The sequence below is a fragment of the Delphinus delphis genome, chromosome 2 (genome assembly GCF_949987515.2).
Source record: "Delphinus delphis chromosome 2, mDelDel1.2, whole genome shotgun sequence".
Classification (NCBI taxonomy): Eukaryota; Metazoa; Chordata; class Mammalia; order Artiodactyla; family Delphinidae; genus Delphinus; species Delphinus delphis.
The window spans coordinates 155,197,601-155,218,207 of record NC_082684.1 but is presented as its reverse complement, the minus strand read 5'-3'; the positions used below and the strand labels follow the sequence as shown (position 1 = coordinate 155,218,207).

The following is a 20,607-nucleotide window of genomic DNA, read 5'->3' as shown; positions in this document are numbered from 1 at the left end:
CAGGGTACAAAATTTAAGGAAGTACTTAGTCTCAGGGTCATTTTCCTGTTACGGGACTGAATAAGAGAGAAAAGTAGGTGTTGAAGAGATTGGTTCCTTAGTCCAGGTAATGTGTGATATACTTGGATCAGGGCGATAGCAGGAAAAATTGGGAGAGATGGATGGCTATTTTAAAAGTCAAGCCAACAGAATTGCTGGTGAATTATAGATAGAAATTACCTTAAAGAGAGCAAGGCTGATACGGTGGAAAATGGTATAAGGTTTGTGGGAGTCTGAGGTAGACAAGTTTGCAAGGAAGATGGAAGAAAAAGATCTATTTTTTTTAAATGTTAAGATGCCTATTAGATATCCAAGTGGAAATAGAAGAAAGTGATTGAAGAAGCATGGTATACAGGAAAGAGAAGAGACCAAGCTGGAGGTAAAAAGTCATGAGTCCTCAGCACATGGAAGCCATGAGCCTAGGTGAGATCACCTGAGAAAGTTACACATGGGTAAGAGAAACGCAGAGAGCCCAGCAGTAAAGGTATAAAATGTAAATGACAACATCTGGGAGACTTCCGTCATGGAGAAGGTTTCCCTCTCCTTGAAATCTTTGGATTTCACCTATTTCCAGAAATCTGCATTTCTCTGGCCTCTTTCTGTATATTTGCATTCACTTTTAATTTCCTTCCTTGTCAATTATTTCCTTTGGTGCGTTCACTAATCCTCAGACTTGGCTTTCTAGACCTAAAACCATTCTCCAACGTCTTTAAACTCAGACAATTTGTCAGTTAATTCATTATGACATATACATGAAAACAATTACATAAATTAAAATAGGATTTATTTCCTAAACTAAAAATTATTTTTTATCTCCTCTTCTTTCTGACTGAAGACAATGGTATCTGGGCCAGTGAGAGACAAGGAAAATCATCACTAGTTTACACTTTTCAAAAGTATTCTGGGTGCTTGATATTTCACCGGCACACCCAGTCTGCTGTTTCTTTTTTTAATTGAAGTAGAGTTGATGTACAATATTGTGTTAGTTTCAGGTATACAACAAAGTGATTCAGTTATATATGTGTGTATGTATATATATATATATATATATATATATATATATATATATATATATATTCTTTTTTCAGATTCTTTTCCATTATAGATTATTACAAAGTATTTAACATAGTCCCCTGTGCTATACAGTAGGTCCTTGTTTGTCTATTTTATACGTAGTAGTATGTATCTGCTAATCCCAAACTCCTAATTTATCCCTCCTCTCCCTTTCCCTTTGGTAACCGTGAGATTATTTTCTAGGTCTGTGAGTCTGTTTCCATTTTGTAAATAAGTTCATTTGTACCATTTTTTGAGATTCCACAAATAAGTGATATCATATGATATTTGTCTTTCTCTGCACAGTCTGTATTTTAACCTCACATCACGGAGGTGGCCCAAAATCCTATTCCTAGAACAACCAAGCAGTGTTTTGATGACCTTCTAGTAGTTTGTTTCTACAAAACAGAAACAGACTCACAGACATAGAGAACAGACTTGTGGTTTCCAAGGGCGAGAGCGGGTCAGGGAGGGAAGGATTGGGAGTTTGGGATTAGCAGAGCCGAACTATTATATATAGGATGGATAAAAAACAAGGTCCTACTGTACAGCAGAGGGAATAATATTCACTATCCCATGATAAACTGTAATGGAAAGGAATATGAAAAAGAATGTATATATGTATATATATATAACAATCACTTTGCTGTACAGCAGAAATTAACACAGCATTGTAAATCGACTATATTTCAGTAAAATAAAGTAAAAAGAAAAAGAAGACGGAGGAGGAGAGGAAGGTGAGTGACTCCAAGAGGAAGGTGGACTTGTTAACTGAGGAATCCCTGGAGGCTCTTTCTAATGACTTGATCTGCTATCCAGCTGAGGTCCCTGATGCTAGACAGAATACAGAATTTATGGTTTGAATCTGAATCGCAGGCTAAGAAATTATGTTTCACTTTATTTATCGATTAACGATATCACACACGACCTGTGTGTGGCCAGAGGAAGCTAGAATTCTGCTCCAAAATTCTAAACCCCTGAGTCCAAACGCCATCACCTCCCTAATCAGTGACAAGCCCTCGGTGGGCATCCCCAGACCCCTCTCCGGCAGTATGGCTCCTCCAGCCAACAGCAGGTCATCTGTTCCTAAAGGGTCTTTCCACTGTTTGTTTTCCCTTGCCCTTATCACAGAGGTGGATGGTATTAGATATGTTTCTTTTTAGCAAGTATGAGGTAAGCAGAGGTCAACCCAGTGTCAAACAGAGATGTAGAAAAGCAGATATCGTTACAGTGCAAACCCGCCAGCTTGAAGTACAAACAAAAGAATTCTTTCAGCGACTCTTCAAAACCAATTGAAACCATAGTGAGGCTCTGGGGGCCACTTTCTAGATAGAAGTCAAGCCAAATCTTCAGGCTCAAGGGCTCTTCTGTCCTGAGCTGACGGAGAGAAACAGGCTTCTCAGGCAACCCTTCATTTTCTCTCCAGCTCAGACCCAGCTATGGGGATCACTCTAGGGCCTGTTTCAGAAGGCAGTTCAATGTGACAGAGATTAGAAACAAAACCTAGAAAACCATATGGTGTCCAGCCTGTCATCCTCTAGTGCTGAGTCTATGCCAACCCCTAAGGTGGGAGAAAGGCAGCCCACTTCCTCAGAGCTGCCTTTGACTCAAGTCAAGAGAGGAACGCGAGAACGCAGGATGCTACTCTGCACTTATCACCTCAGCTCTGAGCTCCAAGGCGGCAATTACCTTACCTCTCTTTTCATCATCATTCAAACTTTCATGGTTTTGCACAGAGTAAGAACTCAATAGATCCTTCGGGAACACATTCCCTGTCTTTTAAATCTTAGTATCTAATATCCTTATATTTTCAAATTACAGTTAAGGAGGCCCCTAGACCCAAAAGAAACTCTCATTTTATTCTCATTCTACTTTCCATGCTATTTAATTTGGTTAAACCTAATCTCACTAGTTCTTTTCCTTTTCTTATTTTTTTTCTATTTTTTTCACAAGCCCTGAGTCCTTTTAATTATCCTTTTTCTCTGGCTCAGCATGCTCTTTTCTTCCTCCTGTGCACCCGCCATCTTTTTCCCTGGTGATTCCTCCTCTTCTGTCATATATTTTGTTTTGTTATCACCCCCACTGGCTGTTGTCAGGCTCCTGCTCTCTGCCTCAGCAAGGTGACCTGTGAAGAAATCAAATTGTCCATCAGCCTTTGAGTCATAACATGATAAAAGGTGCTATATTAGCTACTCAAAGAAACAATATAATCCAACCATTGCTCAGGGTCTGTTTCCAGTTTGCCGCAAGTTTTTACTGGTCTACAACACTTTACCACCAAAACCACTTACGCCCTGTACTCTAAGAAGTTAATAAACTCAGTGCCGGCAGATTGAATTATAGCCTCACTCAGTGCAAGCAGTATGATTTGTTCTTTTTATATATATATAAATTTATTTATTTATTTATTTTTGGCTGCGTTGGGTCTTCGTTGCTGCGCGCAGGCTTTTCTCTAGTTGCGACGAGTGGGGACTACTATTTGTTGCGGTGCGCGGGCTTCTTGTTGCAGTGGCTTCTCTTGTTACAGAGCACGGGCTCTAGGCACGCAGGCTCGGTAGCTGTGGCTCACGGGCTCTAGAGCACAGGCTCAGTAGTTGTGGCGCTTAGTTGCTCCGCGGCAAGTGGGATCTTCGCGGACCAGGGCTCAAACCCGTGTGCCCTGAATTAGCAGGCGGATTCTTAACCACTGAGCCACCGGGAAAGTCCCACGATTTGTTCTTTACTTCACTTTTACAATAAGTGGATGACAATATATAAAGAAAAATTATTATTAGCTGAATTATCTCATAAATACCCTTTATAAATGCGCTTTAGAAATTTTAGGTACTTTACTGTCAGAGTTGAGTGGTGCTGGTTCAATGGATAGAGCATTAACTAGCTATGCAACTTTGGGCACATCGTTTAATGTCCTGGGTCTCAGGTAGTAGATGCAAAAAAAAAAAAAATAGTCATGATAACAATACTTTTACCTGAGACTCCTATATGTCCTTCTAATTTGGTCTTAAGTGAAATCACTTCCAAGTCGAAAGCATCAATCTGATAAGATGCCTGCAAACCCAGCCCACTGCCTGGCCCATAAATGTCAACTAGATAAATGAATCCCAACATCTCATTATTTTTGTGAAGATGCAATGCAGTAAGAAATGTAAAAACACTTTGAAAACTATAAAACAATATGTAAATGTAATGGATTATTATTACAGAATACAAAGTACTCCTTCAATGTGCTGACTGATTACATAAAGAATTAAGTAAGATTCAAACAAAAAGTGCTATAGGGGCTTCCCTGGGGGCGCAGTGGTTGAGAGTCTGCCTGCCGATGCAGGGGACACAGATTCGTGCCCCAGTCCGGGAAGATCCCACATGCCGCGGAGCGGCTGGGCCCGTGAGCCACGGCCGCTGAGCCTGCGCGTCCGGAGCCTGTGCTCCGCAACGGGAGAGGCCACAACAGTGAGAGGCCCGCGTACCGCAAAAAATAAAAAATAAAGTGCTATAGAAGTTTAGCAGAGGCAAACATGGATCAAAATTGAGACTAGAATGTGGATTCGTTCGTGTAAAGATCTAATCTGCCATAACAAACTTTTCCAGACTATAACATCTGTTACACCACCACCAGATTCAATGACATATATATTTGATTTTTGTTACAGCCTTCCACTTCAAGTACCAATTTTTATATAGACAGAATAAAAGTCTTAGCTACTCTGGAAAAAAATCAATAATGCAGTGGTTTAAGTAACAGAGAGGTTGATGTTTCTCTCATGTTATAACCCAAAGCAGGTAGGAGAACTGTTCTATTGAACATGGTCATTCATAGACCCAACTTTCTTCTAGATTGTGTCTTTGCCATCTTGGAGGGGAATGTCTTCATCTCTATGATCAAAGTTGGTCATCAGCTTATCAATGCTCCAGTTCAAAGGAAAAAGAGCACGAAAAGCATGTGTGCACTATTTTCAGGCTTAAGCCTGAGGTGGTACACATCACATGTAATTATAGTCCACCAGCCAGAGCTTAGTCCTATGACCTTCAATAGCTCCTGGAAAATGCAGTTCCCTATAAGGCACATTCCCAGACACAGCTCTATGGCTCAACAGATTTTGGTGGAATATCAGCCATCAGACTAGAGACTTGGTGAAGAGTACAGGACTTAAGATAAGCATTGAAAGATCTCTAAGATAATAGCAGAAAGTCTAGAAAGAGCTATAATTATAAACTGCAAATTTCTGGGTCCCTTCTTTGCTGCTACTCAAGATCCTATTTCTTACCTTAATCCATGAATTCTCTTTAAACAAATTCTGGAGAAAGAATAATAGCACACTGTTCCAAAACAAAAAGATAAAAAAATGTTTAGACCTTTGAAATAATGTTTAAGATCTTTAAAATAATGTTTAAAACAATAATGTGCACAGCACAACAATTTCCCCTCAGAATAATCAGGCATATAAGAACATGCCTATGAGCAAAATATGCCAATATTTCAAGTGTTTATAGAGATAAACATTAATTTATGGGAAAAAATAGCAATGGTTTGTCACTGTAAAATTCTAAACAAGGCTCTCTAAATAGTACATACAATGCGGGTTACAAAATCGACACCAATAAAAAGAAATCAACAAAGTGAATTTAAAAACTTTTTAAATTACAACCAGGGCTGGAAGGGATGCAGCGATATCTCTAAATATTCTGTGATTAGAGCAGGTATCATAGAGGATGTAACGAGCTAGCTCTGAAGGATTGCTTGGAGCTTTCCAGATGGATAAGAGGAGAAAGGTCTTCTAAAGAAGAAGGAAATATCTGTTCTGGGAAGGCACTGTATGAATCTCTTTACAGGCATCTATGCAATTTAACCTCCACACAACCCATGAGTGTTTTTGTTCTTCTAAAACTGAGTTCCATTCGAGTTACTCATGTCGGTAATTTGTCCAGGCATCCACCAAGAAGCAGTCGCAGAACCTGGCTTCCAGCTCAGTTCCTCAGACCTTCCCTCCGATGCTCTATTTCACGGCCACCAATCATGCCGCCATGTTTGTTCGTAGCTCACAGGAGAAGCGTGGGAGGAAGTATTTTGTCACAGCCTCCTCTGTGGTCTTCCTTCCACTATTCTTGTTCATTTCCAGTTTGTCCTCTACACTGCAGCCAAGGAATATTTTAAAAATTATTTCCCAATGAATTAGATGGGGTTGATCACCAATGCAAATCCTCCACAATGTCCCATTTCACCTGGCCCTCAGGCCCCTCCTGGACACCCCACTTTGCTCCTCCGGCCTCATTTTACACCTCTCACCCCCACCATTCCTTGTGTCCTGTGATCCAGCCACACTGGCTCTCTTTCAGCCCCAAGTGCCCCAAACTCTGTCCTGTCTCGGTTCTTCCGACACATTCTTCCTGGTGCCGGGACTACCCTTTCTCCTCTCCTTCCTTTGCCCTCCCTCATTCTTAAGGCTTCAACTGAAATGTCACTTCTTCAAGGGCTTCCCCTGAATCTCCAAACCTGAAGTGTGTCCCTGCTGCCCCGATACCCTATTACTTTCTTTTATAGCATGTTCTCCTGTTCTTTGCCTTCATAGAACTCCTCACAATTTTTAATTATATTTTCAGATACAGTGTAACGCCAGTTCCCACCACTACACTCTAGCAATATGAAGGGCAGGGGACTTGTCTATTTTGCTCTCCACTGCGCACCCATCACACACCACAGAACACAGCGTCGTACATGCTCCAAAAATGTTGGAGTGAGGTTAAATTGATTTAAAACAAGAAATAATTTTTTTTTTTTTTTTTTTGCAGTACGCGGGCCTCTCACTGTTGTGGCCTCTGCCGTTGCAGAGCACAGGCTCCGGACGTGCAGGCTCAGCGGCCATGGCTCACGGGCCCAGCCGCTCCATGGCATGTGGGATCTTCCTGGACCGGGGCACAAACCCGTGTCCCCTGCATCGGCAGGCGGACTCTCAACCACTGCGCCACCAGGGAAGCCCAAGAAATAAATTTTTAATAAAAATATTTCAATGTTTGAAGACGAAGGAGTCTCGATAGGCTGTTACAAGCCCAAAGAAAGGAATTATCTAAAATTTTATTATCAATCCATTTATACAAACAGTGTTAAATGAGCACCCATTATAGGGTCTAATTCCTGCCCTCTACTCTTTGGATCAAACCCTCTTTCAAGACGTGTATATCTTGGGAATTCCCTGGTGGTCCGGTGGTTAGGACTCCGTACTTCCACTGCAGGGGGCACAGGTTCGATCCCTGGTCAGAGAACTAAGATTCCACATGGTGTGGAGTGGCCAAAAAAAAATGTTCTTGTCAATCCATGTAACTATCTTGAGCACACAATCCCATTTAAGAGATGTTTACTTTCTTTCCCAGTGGCTTTCATACTGTAGGACTCACGTGAGTCATTTCCTAAATCAAATGAGAATTTCAGGACAGATATGGAATTCAATTCTACCCCTCCACTGAAATTCTACTTCTCCACTAGCGATTAGTTGAACACCCGTACTTGGAGAAGGATTAGAATCAGAGTAATAGAATCATGGAGTGTAGAAGAAACCTTTTGAGTACAATCATGATAAAAACTTACTGTACTACATGACCTGGGATAAAAGAAAACCAAGACCAGGACCTGGGAAAGTGATGGTGGAAAACCTGAAAGAGATGGAACATGCCCCGCTTGTGTCTATTCCGTTCCATTCTGGTTTGTGTTTTACAAGATTATTTTGAAAATGGGGGATGCAAGTAAGCAATACTTGACTGTCCTGGGCTGGTCAGAGGCTAAAGTACCATAATCTACAGTGCAAATATAGCAGAAATTGGTCAAAGGCTACAATGAAGAGATTAAGGAAAAGGTCAACACTTCAAGATTTGTGGTTCTGGACCACCATTTGTAACACCGATCTCATCTCACTCCATATATATTCATTCGTCAACTCCTTTGTTCATTAATTCCTTTATTCATGTATTCATTTAACAATTATTTTATTCCATACCCAAACTTTTCTGAAGGATATGACAAAAATTAATGTATTTGACTTTCCCAATGGGAATAACTTTCTTAAAATCTTGGAAAGCGTGGCTTAAAAATGGTGGCTCTGATGGGTATTAACTAGACTTGTTGTGGTGATCTTTTTGCAGTATATGCAAATATCGAATCTTTATGTCGTACACCTAAAACTAATGCAATATTATATGTCAATTATATCTCAATTTTATTTTTAAGTTGGGTAAATCCTCAAGCAAATGTCCATTCACAACTGGCTCAGCTCTGAGTCTCATTCCCTTTAGAACAATCTCCTACAGGAGACCTGTTGTACCCAGGTTTTCAACCCAAGAAAGTAGAATATGTAACTCAATTATTGCTGTTATATCAGAGATGAGAAATCCCCCTTCTTCCATTAAGATACAAATACCTGCAGGCATTCACCTCTTAGGGGCCAGGGTGCTCTTCAGATGGAATTCACGGGCAGCCAACCACAATGGCTCCAGAGTGCCTGCTTTGTCTTAAGGCTTCTGTTTGTAAACTCGGCCTCCCATGAAGGAACAAACAGTCTTCATTTACATGAGCCTTTGCCTGGCATTTATTTTCAGGGCTGCAGGACAAACAAAACATCACACAGCGAAAGAGGGGAAAAAAATAAAGCTCCTTATAGTATCTCTCAAGACTTGGCCCTATTTTGACAAAAGATGGCATCCTTGTTTCCCACAGCAAGATGCAAACACATGCTCTGTTCTAACACCAGGATTGGGGGTAGATCTTGGGTTTAGATGGAAGATCGAAACTGATAGCATTTGGTTGTGTCTGCCTTTAGGGCAGTTTAGGAAAAGTACCTGGTAGGTTGTTTAACTTGTTGACATTTTCACTACTAACTGCTATTGACTAAACAAGGAGTAATTACTCCAGCTACTTGGAGCGGTTGTTAAAAATCACCCAACTTGGTGGCAGCTATCACGGTTAGGGGATGGGGCTTTGAGTTCCGAATGAACACATGCCATTCTGGAAATTAAAAATCACCGCAGAGAAAATAGTGAGCACTTCACACACAGTAACAATTCATGACGGTAGAGTAATAATCTAACGCTTTGTCTCAAGTCATTCAGCGCCAAAATCTTTGTTCTAGAACATTGAAATGATCTATTCCAAGCCCCCATGTTATAAAGAAGCAAACATGTAGCTCAGAGAAGCAGCGAGTGTCAGAGAAATAAAACACACGTTGGGAATGGTAGGACTGATTTTCCTGATCCTTTCTTGGGGGTTGTAAGTGATCATGGCCTTAATTTAAGATCAAGATGTGACTCTAATACAGTCAAGAGCACACGTAGAGCTGATGGAACACGATATTTGCAACTGCGATTGTCCCAGAAATCCCATGGCACCAAAACCAGACTTTACACTTTGCTCCGCAATCACTCTGAACCATGCCTGGGAGAGAAAGCCCTTTGGGAAGTTTCTCTCTGGGACACACGTGGTCGTGTTCCACGCCCAGCCCCTCTTTTGGAAGCACGCCCCTACCCCCATGCTGATCTAGCCCCTCAGCCTCACACTCCTCCCAAATCTAATCTTGGTTCGGAGCTTGTTTTTCCCACACAGCCCTTGTCCTAAACGTTTCCGGATGAAGAGGTGTCCTAACTTGGAGGACAAAGGCACTCCCATTGCTTCTGTGCTGGTTTCGTTCTTGAGCTCGCTGCCTCCAAGGAACTGGATTTTAGAAACTAGTGAACAGCAGGAAGGCACCACTGTGCTTCTGCGTGTATACACGTTAGTCACATCAGAACCCTTGACGCACAAGAAACAATGACTCCTTTATTATAATAACTATAACGCTTGGTAACATGTTCACCTGATCAGTGCACAGGGTTAATAAAGAGAGCCACGTAGTTAGTTAGCTTCATTGGCGATCTAAAGACCTCTGCCTGGCATTTTGGTGCTGGCAGTACAAGTACCGGTGGCGGGGATGCTAACAGCATCCGCCTGGCCCCCTCCACGATGTCCAAGGCCGAGGAGGCCCGGAAGCTGGCAGGCTGCGCGGCCGTGGAGAATCACTTGAGGAATAACCAAGTGCTGGGAATTGGGAGTGGTTCTACAACTGTCCATGCTGTGCAGCAAATAGCTGAAAGAGTGAAACAAGAGAATCTGAATCTCGTCTGTATTCCCACTTCCTTCCACGCCCATCAGCTCATCCTGCAGTATGGCTGAACTCTCGGTGACCTGGACCGACGACCAGAGATTGACCTTGCCATCGATGGTGCTGATGCAGTAGATGCTGATTTCAATCTCGTCAAGGGTGGTGGAGGCTGCCTGACCCAGGAGAAAATTGTGGCTGGCAATGCCAGTTGCTTCATCGTGATTGCCAGTTTCCGGAAAGATTCAAAGAACCTCGGGGATCAGTGGCACAAGGTCATCCCGATGGCCTGTGAGCTGAGCTGTGACCCAGAAGTTTGCGGGTGTGATTGAACGTCAAATGGCTGTCGACAAGGCACGTCCTGTGGTGATGGATAATGGGAGTTTTATCCTGGACTGGAAGTTTGACCGGGTCCACAAATGGAGTGACGTGAACACAACTATCAAAACTATCCCAGGCGTGGTGGACACGGGCCTATTCATCAACATGGCAGAGAGAGTCTACTTCGGGATGCAGGATGGCTCGGTGAACATGACGGAGAAGCCTTTCTAAACTGGCCCTGCAGGAGCGGAGTGTGCTCCTGTTGCATCCCCAGCCCAGCGCCGAGGTGGACATGCCTCTCCAGGAGCCTTTGCCTTAATGTATCTGTGCCAGGTGGACAGCTTGGCAGGGTGGGGGGTTGAAGGTTATATCCAGTCTTCTGAAGTATTGTTATTAAATGTCTTTTTAAAAAGAGAATTATAAACATATATATTTTACTATTAAAAATACTTAGCTGTTTTTTTATAAAGTAGAACTTGATTTCCTGTTTTACATGAAACATTTACCAAAAAAAAGGAGGACTGTCTTCTAAACTTTTAACTTGAGCCTGCTGGTTAAGCTTCTGAATATTGGGTTTCCTGAGAAACGTAAGTCAAACTTTTCCTTAAACTGGTGAAATGAAGGGCCCAGCCAGCAGCGATTCCCTGATGTCTTACTGGAAACACTGAAGTTTGTTTACTTTTCTACCACCCTGTTTTATTTTTAGTTTTTGTTGTGTACAGACGCACAGTGTGTAGTTACTGTGTCGTAAGATGTGAATTACAAAAGTCCGGTGAAAGTAGGGGTGTGGTGTGTGTGACTCAGAATGTGTAAACCACCAGGGAGAAAATGTGGGGTCTCTTTTGCCGAGAACAGGGGGTTCATTCAGACCCCTCTTGTTGGAAGCCATTGGCTAGAAGTACATGCCAGTACTGCCAAAGCACTGCCGTGAAGCACATTTAAATGATTGTCTTTTCGTCGTCAATATAGTTTTTTGTTCCTTTATTGTTATTTGCATGGTTCAGCGTCAGAAGTTGTTACCTCTTTATATTGTTAGAAGGTTGAAATAAAACAGTACGGTGCCAAACAAAAACATAAATAAAAATAAAAAAGACCTCTGCCTCTCCCGTGAAGGGCACCTTGTTTCTATAGTTTAATTTGAATTTCCATAGTACTTGACTTGGTAATAGGTCAGATCGATGTGCAAAAATTGGCTAAGAATTAGATATTCACTTTAGGCATATTTGGTCTATAATAAACTGATAATTTCACAAGGAGGAAGAGGGAAAAAAAGTTAAAACACATCACAGTACCAGATGGTCTTCAATGCATGGTCCCTTGTGTTTCTCAAGGTGACAAAAGTTTTGGTGTAAATTGTGGCATTTATCTATTACACACCTATGTAATCAACTCTGCAGAAGATTAGTACAAACTCCGGTAATTATTGGGGGAGGTGGTTAAAAATCCCACTGGCTGAGAATTTTCCCAAGTGTGCCGCAAGGAACACTAATAAAGAGAGGGTTTCCGTAGACAAGTAATTTGGGTAAATACTCGATCAAATAAAATAAATAGGTTTCTTAACCATCCTTCTCAGAGCCTTTATTATGTGAATGTCATTATCATGTGCACTCAGAGGTGGACCAACGTCCACCATTTTCCCATCTTAGCTGACCGCAGCTTTCTTTTTCAGAGACGATCTCATGGGACTAATGCTCTTCAGATTAATAACAATAACAACATGGGTGACCACATTTGAGTTCTCACTCTGTACCAGGCATTGTGCTAAGCTCTTCACATTGCATCTCGTTTAACTTTCCAGGGACCCTAGGTCATAGGTCCCATTAAATCACCATTTTACAGAAGAAGAAACAGGCTCAGAGAAGTCAAACAGCAAGTCTACAATCACACAGCTGGCAAGTTGCAGAACCAGAATTCAAGTCATTCTGACTCCAGAATTCATACCCTGAACTCTCTGTTGTATATCTGTCCTCACGAATCAAATGAGGAAGATAACCCCTGCCCCTGCCGCTACTTGCTGAGCTAGGTTGAGAATAACTGCTTTGGGGGAGGAAGGAGAAAGAGACAAGGAGAGAAGTCGGGGGAGAGGGGCATGATTTGGTTTAGATTAGAATAAAGTGATCAGATAGGTCATTGCTATTATTCTGAGTGTTTTGAGGGAGTGGAAACCTGGACAGGACAGCCCATTCCTCATTGACAGGATGGGAAAAAGAACGGGTTTCTGGTTTTGACAGGTATGTACTAAATTCATCCTTTTCCAACAAGGTGCAAAGAAAAACAAGAGACTTGTTTTATTTTTTGCAAATATTTCACATTGCCAAGGTGACCGGAGTAACATCCCAGCCACAGAACTAGTGCAAACCACAGGTAGCCGAGGGAAACCAACGCAGCTCAAAAGGTAGATTCCAAAGTGAAACTAAAAATTTGAAAATTACACTAGATGGGGAGAAGGCTGCATCACAGATAAAAAAGAATGTCATTTTCTTTAAAAAGTGTTTAACTGCAAATGAAGCACAAGTTTTTTTATAGGATCCATATTCCTATAGGGCCAGTCCTTCCACTACAAACCCACAAATGAAACAGGTGAAACAATGGGGGGAAAAAAAGAAACTGCCTGGTACAATTTTTTTTTTTAATAAATTTATTTATTTTTGCTGTGTTGGGTCTTTGTTTCTGTGCAAGGGCTTTCTCTAGTTGTGGCAAGCAGGGACCACTCTTCATTGCGGTGCACAGGCCTCTCATTATCGCGGCCTCTCTTGTTGAGGAGCACAGGCTCCAGACGCGCAGGCTCAGTAGTTGTGGCACACGGGCTTAGTTGCTCCGCGGCACGTGGGATCTTCCCAGACCAGGGCTCGAACCCGTGTCCCCTGCATTGGCAGGCGGATTCTCAACCACTGCGCCACCAGGGAAGCCCTGGCCTGGTACAATTTATTTGAGTTTCCTGGAGGGACAAGCTGAAACCAACCAACTTTTCCAGACTCTGGGAAGGAATTTGAATCTCACATGCCCAGTGGGGGGAAAAATAAAAAGAGGGAGCAAGTCTTCTTCCACATTTTAAGATCCCTGGGGTTTGGGCTTCCCTGGTGGTACGTTGGTTAAGAATCCACCTGCCAAGGCAGGGGACATGGGTTCAAACCCTGGTCCAGGAAGATCCCACATGCCGTGGAGCAACTAAGCCCGTGTGCCACAACTACTGAGCCTGCGTGCTGCAACTACTGAAACCCACGTGCCTAGAGCCCATGCTCTGCAACAAAAGAAGACACCACAATGAGAAGCCCGCGCACTGCAATGAAGAGTAGCCCCTGCTCGCCACAACTAGAGAAAGGCCACGCGCAGCAATGAAGACCCAGTGCAGCCAAACATAAAATAAATAAATTTATTTTTTAAAAAAATCCCTGTGGTTTCTCGAAAGCTTTGGAAGTTTCTTCAGGATGCCAGGAGCATTCAGAAATTTAAAAATTGGGAATTTTATGGTTCATCAAAAGTTCAGAATCCCTGGCCCAGAAAATAAATTTAGTTAGGATGTCCTTTAAAGGACAGGGATAGACAAAGAAAGAGGAAACCACCCAAGGCCAAAGCCCCCGGGACTCCCTGAGGACCAGAACCTCTCCCCACCCTTCTACTTTCCACCTCCACCCACCCTTTATGGCCCTTTGACGCAGCACAGCTGCCCTTCTGGGCGGCCAGGAAAGGCCCAACTGCTCGAGGCCCCGGAGAGTCATTTGTGGCATGGCAAAGTTTCTCAAAGGGATTTTCTGCCGGCTGATTTTGTGGTCAAAAGCACATTTGACTCTCATCACTGCAGTCCCTGACTTAGTGAGACCAGAGAAAGGCCAAACTTCTTAGCCATTAACGGTCAGGAAAACCAAGAAAAGCTACCTCCAGAGTGACCGTTTCCCACAGACAAACTGTCAGCTAGCCATACCTGGCGAACGCAGGCTGGCCAACAGACTGAACTAGAAAGTCTGGTGTGGATCTTGGGGGGAGGGAAGTTGGGGCTTCTAGAAAAACCTGGAATGCTGTATCTGAACTCACATCCATGACAGGACCAATTTCGTGGGGCCCAGGGTGCCTCAGTTCAAATGAGAAATTGAACTCATCTTGAAAGAGGCCTAAACATCCAACTTGTTAAAAACTTAAACTCTGAGTCTAGCCCTCCAAAAGTTCACCCCAGCTGTACCAGTAGCATCAAGAGGGAAAGGCCCCGTTCTGGACCTATATCCCCAAACCTTTGCTGAGACAGAGTAAGAAAGGCTGAAGTTAAATTACAATAACTGAGGGTCTCTTGCTGCTGTGTTCCACCACGTTTACACACATAACCAGTCATATGTTCAGCTAACAGTCACTGAAGCCTATCTTGGGAAAGATGCTGCGCTGGGTACCAGGAGATAGAAAAGTAAAGCCACCACCATTTCTGCCCTGCCCAGAGCTCACGATACAGTCAAAGAGTTAGTAGGCGGAGGTGCTGGAAAGAAAGGGCCTTCAGTGGAAACACGGAACCTGGATGCACACAATCACTAAAAGATTCGCTCATAAATATTGGGTTTTAGGATGCAATAGACCATTTTTTAGAGGTTAGAGATTTTTCCATGCAAGTATTCCAGGATAAAGTAAGCCCAGCGCTGAAACCCTAAGAGGCTCATAATCTGTCAGAAATGTATCTCTTTCTTTCAGACATCAGATGTTTCAGACATCTGATCAAAAAGCCGTGAGGAGATGAGAGAGGGTTCAGCGTGAAGACTCTAGAAATGGACCCAAGAACCTTTGGTGACTTTCTTGAACAGCCCCAAGTCATAATCACTTTCTGAGAAGTGACTTGGTCCCATTTCTGAATCCATAAAGTGATGACAAATGACCGCCTTCCTCTCTAGGATGTTGAAAGAATTAATGAGATAGTGTCTATAAAATGCTTTGAGCTCATTGGAAGATGTCAAGGAAGCAAAATAAGAAATACTGTTATCACTGAAGCTCTTCTAGTCCAGCGAGCTTCAGTGGAGCTTAGAAATACCTCCATTCTCTCTTCAAATCTTTCTCTCCCTAACTTTTAAAGGTTGGTATGACTGATTCATCGAACATGACTGAAAGCAAGCAACAAAGTGGAAAAGAAAAGCTTCATGCAAATCCCTCTGTGTTTCTGCACAGGGGGTTAAGCAGAGCAAAGAACACAACCTACTTCCTGTCCTCCCGATAGCTCAGGGCTCTGTCTGGTTATGCGGCTGTAACTTATCCTCAGTCATACAAAAATTATTCATTTTCCACTCTGAGTCAGAACCTTCTGGTCTCCAAACCTACCGACAAAAATGCATCCACTCAAGTCATTTTATGTTTGGGATGTTTTTCCCTTAAGCATACATTTTATCTCCTTTGCTCCGTGTCCCTTCAGAAATTACACACTTCATTTGCATCTCATTGATTTGTATATATTTGTATATTGCTCCATTAGAAACATGAATGTTTTTCCCCTTGTGCTGATGAGGTATACTGGATCCTCAATTAATTAAAAGCTCCTTGGTACTTCCCCTTGATCCTGATTTTTGGTTTGTCATCTGCATTTGTCTATTTTATTGTACTCTCAGAATATCTTCTGTGTCTAGGGAGATGGAGGAGGATGCTGAGACTTGCTGGGAGTGCTTTTTGGAGATGATCCTGGTATCGATCCTAGGGTTATAGTGGGCACCTGGGAGAAGTGGGTTTGCCCTTTACATTATCTCTGTCCATGTTGCAAATTCACACATTTTACATGGGAGGTGAAGACTGCTCCAAAATGGTTTCACAACTTAAAGATGTGGGAAATACCCACATCCCATCGCAAACACTGACCAAATGAACTCTTCAGCTGAGTCAACCGTTCAACAACAACAACAGCAAAAAAGACTAACAAGAAGCCACACAGAAGGAAATATGCTCAAATATTTTACTAAAACACTTCAAAGGAATGAGCACGACATCCTTCCAGGCAAAGACATTGTCATTCTCACCTTCCGTGGAGCAGGGACTTCTAGTCTCTCTAGCAACGGTCGTGACCTCCATTAAACCATGCAGGTACTCTGCACCCTTCAGACCAGACCTAGAATCATACGAGCTCCATACAGTGAATAAGATGGCAATGGTAACTGATCTCATCCCGCTGTAGACCTTCAACAAAAAGAGAAAAATAGTGAGATTGCAGTTTGGCTGAGCCCAATGGCGCTAACGACTCAGGGAGTTTCCTTTTTTTTTTTTAATCCCCCTCTCCCCAGCACAAACCGTCTCAAGCTCAGACTGGTCCGTTCTCAGTTTGCCCATCATTTCTCAGCCCCAGAGAACATGCCTTTTAACCTTTTTGTCCTGCAAGAACTAGGTCAGGTACTCTGGAAAGCCTTGCCTGTCCAATCACCCCACAGAAGGCATCCCTTATTGGGCACTGAGCATACACGGTTCTCCTACTATGTTTGCCATTTCTTCAGTCAGTCACTCTATATTGAAATGCTTAGCAGACGCCAGGCATGGTGAGGTGCTGGGAACGCAAAGCTACGTACACACAGACGCTGTCTCTGAGTGGCCCACAGTCTGCTGGGGTAAACAGCTTGGTTCTTCAGAGTCTGAAAACTCCTGAGGGCAGAGGTCTCTGTGATTGTTTTTGTTTCCCTCCCAGCAGCTCGCCTGCTCCCTGACTCAGGTAAGAAGCACTCAGTGAAGAAGGGTTGATTCAAATATGCAACCAAAAAATCCAGAAGAGACTTTCCCCAAAACTGATGCATGAAAATGCTTCATTTTCAACTCAAAGTTTCTAACAAATGGCAAGATGTAACCCTCAGAACAAGAGCAATACAGCTCAATTCCTTTAGGCGTTTTCTAATTACCATTTACCTGCTCTCTAATTTAGGAATTCTGGAGGGGATTGGAAGGGGCAGTGGGGTGGGGGGGATGACAGGACATTTGCATAACAAAATATGTTTACAGTAAGAGATTCCAGTCCCTCAAAATTAAAAAAGAAACCCAAACAAATTTGCAAGGATGAGGGGACAGTTTTTCACCTTCCTCTTACCTCTAGCAAACAGCTCAGTCATTCTGAATGTCTTTAGAGGGTCCCTTTCTTCCACTGGAGGGTACATTAGCTAATCACATCATTTATCGCTAACTAAAGACCCAAAAATCACAGAAGAGGGAAGTCGATCCCTGCCCCCAAGACTGTGGAACAAAAGCCATACATTTTCCTGAGGAGACAGCATGGCTCTGCAGCTCTGTCATTCCTTCAGGGACACTGGAATTCACCTCCAGGACAGTCCCAGACAAAGCGTGCCTGCCACAGCCAAGTGACCCACCCTGGATGCCTTTGTGTGCAAGCCCCGCCCTCTTCGCCCATTCCTGCCCCTCCCAAGCCCTTCCTGTACCTGCCACACCTCCCACCCAGAGCAGCAGAGCACGGGGACCCAAGGCCATATATTTTGACCAGCGTTCCTTCCTTCCAAAGCAGATTTCCATCCGACAGTCTCATCAAGATAAAAAGAATCAGAAAATAAGAGGGGTTGGAGAAAAGGGAAGAGAGGGGATGGGTAGGATCATTTTAATTATGAATTGATAGCATAAAAGTCCTGTGGAGACTCGATATTTGTGAATCAGATTTGGTTCAGAGTAAAATTTAAAAAACATTTTTTTTTTTAATGCATGGTCTGTGTTTTCCTAGAGTTCCTAGAGTGAGTTGGTCTCAGCTGCATTCAGCTTCCTGATATGAAACCCAAGACTTATTCTGTGACAACACGTCCTGCTGGTCATGGGTTTCACTGTCTATTTCCAGGTAAAACGAAAGAAAAAGAAGGTGGGGGGAGGAGAAGAAGAAGAAGAAAACGGCATCCATGATGTAATTATTTTCAAGTGGGGTTTTTACAAGCAGTTTAATATGAAAGCTCATACGAATTAGGAGAGCTTGTTTAGAGTCAGAAGGACCTGTATTTCAATCCAGCTCTGCAAATCACTAGCTGGATGACCAAGCAAACTACTTCGGTATTCTAAACATTAAGATGTGAGGATTAAATACATGTGATCACTGTGATTAAGTAGTGTATATACAATAGTGGAACGCATATAAGGGACTGAGGCAGAATGCCTGGCATTTAATTAGCCCTCAATATGTGGAAAGGAGAGAGAGTGAGAGGAGAGAAGGAGATGAAAAGACATATTAAGCTGTCTCTCTGTCTCCCCCCACTCCACCTCCATGTCTCTCTGTTTACAGCTCTCTCTTTACACACACACACACACACACACACACACACACACACACACAGCCCTAGATCTGAACCTAGACAGACGTCCCACATAATGACAGTTGAATAGATCTGGGCATTCCTGAATCCCAGTCCTTGGTTGATTCTGGAGGAAGAGGGTTATATCAGGACAAAGTTGAGAAAGAGAATTCAGCCCGGAGTGGACTCCCAGAGAATCAGAAATAATTGGACCTTCAGTCCACCCAGAATAATATAGGATGACTTCACAAACCCAGTCATTCCCTTTAACTCTCCTCTAGCCAAGGCAGAACCCAGGACTGGATGTCAAAGTGCTTTTAAAGGGTTTTGCAGAAGAGAGCAGAGAGCCCTTCTCAAATTTCTAATCAATGCAAAAGAGGGAAAGGAGGGACAGACGGGAGCACCAAACTCAAGGCAAGAGAGTCAGGGAAGACTTCGCAGAGACAATGACTCCAGAGATGAATTTTAAAGAAAGAGTAGGAGTACTTTATGCCAAAGCTGGGGCTGCAGGTGGGAGTCGTACTGAAAGTACAGAGTCAAGAGAAAGATCAGAATGAGAGCTCTAGATGCTTCCCAGGGCGGGGGAGGAGAATTTGAATCTCAAAGATGACACCAAAGAGGTAAGCAAGACCAGGCCAGCTTATGAAGTACCAGTTAAGGAGTTTGGATTATTTCCTGAAAGCTATAAGCCTTTAAGCAATGGAATGATAGAATCAAATTTCAGTTTCAGAAACTACACTCTGATGACAGTGTCAAGAGATTGAAGGTGGGAAGTGGGAGGTGAGGGGTGAGATAAACTTGATCTGCAGGCATGAAAATGCCTCATTTTTACTCAGAAACAGTCACATGTGCCACGGCTTCATCCCCTGAATGAGAATAATACAGGTCAATGCCTTTAGGTGTTTTCCAACTATTCTTTATCTACTTCCTAATTTAGGGATTTTTAAGCAGATAGGGATTAGCAAAATTGTTAACTGAATTCACGTTTGAAATCATGGAGACATTAAGAAAGACTCCTGCTTGGAAAATGAGTGGAACATTGTGCCATTCACGAAGTAAGGATGAGAAGCAAAGAAGATCAGGAAGGAACAGAAGGGAGATGACTTGACCTTCTGAATTGGGGGTCCTGGGGTATCCGGAAGCACAGATACCCAGTGGGCAGTTATATATATTCATCTGGAACTCAGGAGAGGAATCTGAGCTAGAAACAGAGCCGGGACACGTCCGTTCCTGAGGAAAGTTCACCTGGGAAGTGTGTGCAGTGAGAAGACCAAGGTCAGAACCAGACCAACACTAACACGTAAGCATGGTCTGTGCTTCCACAGTAGGAGCAGCCAGAGATGAGAAAGGTAAATAGTGTCAAATGCAAGAGGAGAGTCAAGCAGGTAATGGAAAAAGCCCAGGGGATTTAGTAACTTAGGTGACCTCAAGGAAGTTAGTTCAGGGGCACAGTGTGGTCGGATAGCATTCTCCTTCTATTTCACTGGGGCATTTGACTCACTGCTACTTCAACTTACAACTTTTCTGATGGTGTGAAAAGCAGATCAGGAGCTGCTTGGGCCCTATTGCAGAGTGTTTTGACTCAGCAGAGGTAAAAAGTCAACCACTATCTGCTCAGAAGGTCAGCGGTGGTAACCAGGAGACACATGAGGACACGTGGGCTAAAGGGCCTTCAGAAAAACTTTCTGGTCATGGCCAGAAATACCCTTCTATTACCCTAGTATAGTTTAGCAAGGAAATAAAAATGTTCATTTTAGCTAGAATTCCTTAGAATTGCAAAGTTCCATCCAATGGTTGGGTTTTTTTTGTTTGTTTTTTTTGTGGTACGTGGGCCTCTCACTGTTGTGGCCTCTCCCGTT

At 43.0% G+C, this 20,607-nt stretch overlaps 1 long non-coding RNA gene and 1 pseudogene across 1 annotated transcript; one reads left to right on the top strand and one right to left on the bottom strand.

Annotated features, from left to right (window-relative positions):
* Positions 1-3,134: 3,134 nt before the first annotated feature.
* LOC132419877 (uncharacterized) lies at positions 3,135-5,836 on the bottom strand. The gene is made up of 3 exons (XR_009518267.1): positions 5,739-5,836; positions 5,358-5,409; positions 3,135-3,217 (listed from the first exon to the last, which is right to left on the bottom strand). It is a non-coding gene; the product is annotated as an uncharacterized lncRNA (long non-coding RNA).
* Positions 5,837-10,012: 4,176 nt separating this feature from the next.
* LOC132419875 (ribose-5-phosphate isomerase pseudogene) lies at positions 10,013-10,760 on the top strand (annotated as a pseudogene).
* Positions 10,761-20,607: the final 9,847 nt, after the last annotated feature.